We start from the raw sequence: 6,207 nt of genomic DNA on the forward strand, positions 1-6,207 counted from the left end.
CATATGTCATGCAATTCGTGTCATATTCTCCTTTCTCCTATATATCCGATCCGACCAAGTGCTACAATCTGTGTTCACTTTTTTTAATTCGTTGTGCTGCCAAGCACTGACCTTGGTTTTACTCTGGAATTCAGGCTCTGCGCTGTTATCATTTGGGTCCCATGGAAACTATCTTTCAGAGAATATTCAGAATTACACTGCCTTCCTTTTCTCATCTGGACACGAGTTTATTAATAATATCAGGAATGGTACCTTTCCCTTCTTTCACAGTGGGCTAATTACAACAGTTTGGGAGTATTTTGAAGATCCATCTGTAACCCATGTATTGCTATTTCTAATTCTGAATAACAGGTTTCATTTTCTCTCTAAGATTAGTCGATTGTTTAGAAAACTTATTTGGGAATCTGTCCCGAAACAGTCTCGTGGTGAGTGGCACGGTGTGTGGGATGATGTTAGCAGATACCTGTCACGAGTGTCTCCTCCAATAGTTTTGAACTTCACCCCTGAGCAAGTGCTAAATCCTAAAAACTTGGTAGAATGTTTGAGAGTTGTATGTCCTGATCCTGATAATGCCGGAGAACAACAGCTTGCAGCATTGTGCTGGGTCCTGGTTTATTCCTATCAAACACTGTTTAACATCATCCAGCAACTTGAAGAGAGGGAGGAAGTCTCTGAGTCTGATGACCAAGTAACACATGCTGTGGCTGACCCAGAGGACCAACCAACTATGGTATCAGTCGCCCCCATAGTCAAGTCAAAACAATGGAAACGGAGGTCAGCTCGTTTAGTAAGGGAAGAAGGCTCTCCTAAGAAGGAGGGAGAAGGGGAATTGGCAGGTACCTCTAAAGCAGAGCCATCACAAAAACAGCAGGAAGACGAGACGGAAATCATAAAGGAATCAGAAATCACTCGATCCTTATCCCTGAGTGAGATGCGAGAAATACGAAAGGATTATGGTCGACGCCCAGGTGAACACATCCTCACTTGGCTGCTCCGATGCTGGGATGCTGGGGCCAGTAGCCTACAATTAGAAGGCAATGAAGCCAAGCAGCTGGGATCCCTCTCTAGAGAAAGGGTAATCGACAAAGTAATCGGGAGAGGAGCACAGGCCCTCAGCCTCTGGAGACGACTCCTGGCAGCTATCAAAGAAAGATATCCCCATAAGGAAGATATTGTATATCACATAGGCAAGTGGACCACTGTGGATAAAGGTCTCCAACATCTGCGGGAATTAGCTGTGCGGGAGATGATTTATAGTGATTTGGACAATGCCCAGACACCTCAAGACCCCGATGAAGTCCAGTGCACAACATCCATGTGGCGTAAATTTGTGCGGAGTGCACCAGCAGCACATGCCAGTACCCTGGCAGCAATTCACTGGGATGAGGGGATGGGACCAACAATGTATGATGTCTCCTGCCAACTTCAAAAATATGAAGACAATCTCTCTGCTCCGCTACAGTCCTGTGTCTCAGCTGTGGAGAAATTGTCTAAAGGACTTGACAAGCTTGTGGAGAAAGTATATTCCCCCTCATCTAGACAGAGTGATACTTCAGCCACTAAGAATCAGCATTCGCCTGCTCAAGAGAGAGAGTACCCAAGACGTACACCACGTGGCACCTTGTGGTTTTATCTGCGTGACCATGGGGAAGATATGAGGAAATGGGATGGTGTACCTACTTCAACCCTAGCTGCTCGGGTACGTGAACTGAAAGGAAATACAGCAGCAAGAAGAGGGGCTCCTAAGAGAAATGCTGCTCCAGTTTCTATTGGGCAGTACCCCAGAGGCAGTAGAAGAGCTGATGTTATTCTTGACCACGATGAAGGGACCTCTACCTCTCATTTGCCAGAATTTGTGCATTTGCAAGAATTAAGTGGCAGACGCTCCAGCCAGGACTAGAGGGGCCCTGCCTCTGGCCAGGTAGAGGAGAGGGATAACCGTATTTATTGGACTGTGTGGATCCGATGGCCTGGAACATCAGAACCACAGGAATACAAAGCTTTAGTGGACACTGGCGCACAATGTACCATAATGCCATCAGGCTACCAAGGGACAGAACTCACCTGTATCTCTGGAGTGACAGGGGGATCCCAACAACTATCTGTACTGGAAGCTGAAGTGAGTCTAACTGGGAATGAGTGGCAAAAGCATCCCATTGTGACTGGCCCAGAGGCTCCGTGCATCCTTGGCATAGACTATCTCAAGAGAGGGTACTTCAAGGATCCCAAAGGATACCGGTGGGCTTTTGGCATAGCTGCTTTGAGCACAGAGAAGATTAGGCAGCTGTCTACCCTGCCTGGCCTTTCAGAAGACCCTTCTGTTGTAGGATTGCTGAAGGTTGAAGAACAACAGGTACCAATTGCTACCACAACGGTGCACCGACGACAATATCGCACCAACCGAGACTCCCTGATTCCCATCCATGAGTTGGTTCACCGACTGGAGAGTCAGGGAGTAATCAGCAAGACTCGCTCACCCTTTAATAGTCCTATATGGCCAGTACGAAAGTCTAATGGTGAGTGGAGGCTAACAGTGGACTATCGAGGCCTGAATGAAGTCACGCCACCACTGAGTGCTGCAGTGCCGGACATGCTAGAACTTCAGTACGAACTAGAGTCAAAGGCAGCCAAGTGGTATGCCACAATTGATATTGCTAATGCATTTTTCTCCATCCCTTTAGCAGCAGCATGCAGGCCGCAGTTTGCTTTCACTTGGAGGGGCATCCAATACACCTGGAATCGGCTGCCCCAGGGGTGGAAACACAGCCCTACCATTTGCCATGGACTGATCCAGTCTGCACTGGAGCAAGGGGGAGCTCCTGAGCATCTTCAGTACATTGACGACATCCTCGTGTGGGGCAACACAGCAGAAGAAGTTTTTGAGAAAGGGAAGAAAATAATCCAAATTCTCCTGAAAGCTGGTTTTGCCATTAAAAAGAGCAAGGTCAAGGGGCCTACACAGGAAATCCAGTTCTTGGGGGTAAAATGGCAGGATGGACGTCACCATATTCCAATGGATGTGATCAATAAAATAACAGCAATGTCTCCGCCAACTAGCAAAAAGGAAACGCAAGCTTTCCTAGGCCTCGTGGGATTCTGGAGAATGCATGTGCCAGGCTATAGTCAGCTTGTGAGTCCTCTATATCGAGTGACTCGAAAGAGAAACTATTTTGAGTGGGGCCCTGAGCAACAACAGGCATTTGAACAAATCAAACAAGAAATAGCTCGTGCAGTAGCCCTTGGGCCTGTCCGTACTGGACCAGCTGTGCAAAATATACTGTACACTGCAGCTGGGGAGCATGGGCTCACCTGGAGCCTTTGGCAGAAAACCCCAGAAGAAACTCGAGGTCGACCTCTGGGCTTCTGGAGTCGGGGCTATCGAGGATCAGAAGCCAATTACACCCCAAGTGAAAAAGAAATACTCACAGCATATGAGGGTGTTCGAGCTGCTTCAGAAGTTGTGGGTACAGAGGCACAGCTCCTCTTGGCACCGCGGCTACCTGTGTTACATTGGATGTTCAAAGAGAAAATTCCCACTACACACCATGCAACTGATGCTACATGGAGTAAGTGGATAGCGTTAATTACACAGCGGGCTCGAATGGGAAAACCCAATCGCCCAGGAATCCTGGAAGAGATTATGGACTGGCCGGAAGGCAGAGATTTCGGAGTGCCAACAGAAGAAGTAACCCGTGCTGAAGAGGCACCACCATACAATGAGTTGCCAGAAGACAGAAAGCAGTATGCGTTGTTTACTGACGGATCCTGCCGTGTGATAGGGAGCCATCGGAAATGGAAAGCTGCTGTGTGGAATCCCATACGACGAGTTGCGGAAGCCATGGAAGGGGAAGGTGAGTCGAGTCAGTATGCAGAAGTAAAAGCCATACAACTAGCCCTAGATATCGCCGAAAGAGAAAATTGGCCAGTATTGTATCTTTATACTGACTCATGGATGGTGGCAAATGCTCTGTGGGGGTGGCTGCAGCAATGGAAACAGAGCAACTGGCAGCGCAGAGGTAAGCCTATCTGGGCTGCTACCCTGTGGCAAGATATTGCTGCCCGGGTAGAAAACCTGGATGTTAAAGTACGTCATGTAGATGCCCACATGCCCAAGAGTCGCACTACTGAAGAATATCAGAACAACAAAGAAGTGGATCGAGCTTCGAAAATTGAAGTGGCTCAGGTGGACCTAGACTGGGAACGTAAGGGTGAGCTGTTTGTAGCTCGATGGGCCCATGAAACATCAGGACATCTGGGGAGAGATGCCACTTACAGATGGGCTCGTGATCGAGGGGTGGACTTGACCATTGAGGCCATCACACAGGTTACCCATGAGTGTGAGACCTGTGCTGCAATCAAGAAAGCCATGAAGGTAAAATCTCCCTGGAACAGGGGGAGATGGCTAGGGTATCAATATGGTGAGGCCTGGCAAATTGACTATATCGGACCACTCCCCAAAACTCGCCAAGGCAAACGGTACATACTCACCATGGTAGAAGCAACTACTGGGTGGCTGGAAACATACCCTGTAAACCATGCCACAGCCCGAAACACTATCTTGGGCCTGGAAAGACAAGTGCTGTGGCGACATGGTACACCAGAGAGAATTGAGTCTGACAATGGGAGTCATTTCCGAAACAATCTTGTTACCTCCTGGGCAAAGAGGCATGGTATTGAGTGGGTGTACCACATCCCTTACCACCCACAAGCCTCTGGGAAGGTCGAGAGGTACAATGGACTGTTAAAGACTATGTTACGAGCATTAGGTGCTGGGACGTGGAAACAATGGGACACAAATCTACCAGAAGCCACTTGGCTAGTTAACAATAGGGGGTCTGACAGCCGTGCTGGTCCTGCCGAAACAAAACCCCTACACACTGTGAAAGGAGCTAAGGTTCCCGTAGTGCATATAGGAAGGTGGATGGGGAAGGCAGTGTGGGTTGCTCCTGCCTCGGGAAAAGGCAAACCCACTCGTGGGATTGTCTTCGCTCAAGGACCAGGGTATACCTGGTGGGTCATGCAAAAGAATGGGGATATCAAGTGTGTGCCTCAAGGAGATTTGACATTGAGAGAAAACTAATCTATAATCTAAGTTATATGTTGTAGGAAGATGCTGTAGGATCAACGACAGGTCAACTTTGCAAGGAGCCGGGCAGTGCAACAAGGACTTGAGCTAAGCTGGTGCTGGTGTCCAGACATCCAACTCCGCCTGCCTTGAGTGGCCACTTTGGCAGATGAAGACCTAATCATCAACAGTTCTTATGGACATTTTCCAAGAAAGACCTATGGAATGAAAAGATACACCTGCCTATTAATCCTGTTAAATCCTTGTCCTGTTAAAGGACAAGGGATAATGATGAGAATGCTTGTATGCTAAAGTATGGGGATCTGAGTGTGACACAAATGTTATGGAATAAGGGGTGGAGGTTGTACTGGGTCTGGCTGGAATGTTAACTTTCCCGGCAGCAGCCCATTCAGTGCCGTACTCTGTACTTGTAGCTGGAACAGCAGTGTTATCACACCAGTGTTGTGTCTACTGCTGAGCAGCAGTGGCACAGCATTGGGCCTTTCTCTAACCCTCCTAGGGGGTGGGCAGAAAGTGAGGAGAGAAACATCACTAGGGCAGCTGACCTAAACCAATCAAAGGGATATTCCATACCATGTGGTGTCACACTCAGCAATAAAAGGTGGAAACAGGAAGAAGAGGGGAGGGGTGGGCTCTCGTTGAGAAGACGTCGGTCCTCCTCTCGAACACCGGCTGCGTGCGTTGAGGCCTTGCTTCAAGGACGTGGTCAATCATCGCTCATTTGTGGGAAGTAGAGAGTAATTTCTTTCCTCTGCACTTCCATATAGCTTTCATTTATTTTGTTTGTTTGTTTTCCTCCCTTTTTCCCCTTTCCCTTTTATTTTCCCCTTAGTTAAGTTGTTTAGTTCATGGTAGTCTTTATTTAATTATTATAATTATTTCCCTTTAATTAAATTATCCTTATCTCAACCCGTGAGTTGTTCTTTGCTTTACTTCTCCCCCTCCTTATCTAAAGGAGGGGGAGTGAGAGAGCGGTTGTGGGGTTTAGCTGCCCAGCACGGTAAAACCACCACAGCTTGCCATTGCGAGTTTGAGGGAGTGTGATGTAATCAATCTGCCAGGCCTCTCCATATTTATATTTCAGCCATCGTCCTCCATACCAAAGAGGCTTTGACCGTTTG

This window comes from Aythya marila, assembly GCF_965140915.1.
Source record: "Aythya marila genome assembly, chromosome: W".
NCBI lineage: Eukaryota > Metazoa > Chordata > Aves > Anseriformes > Anatidae > Aythya > Aythya marila.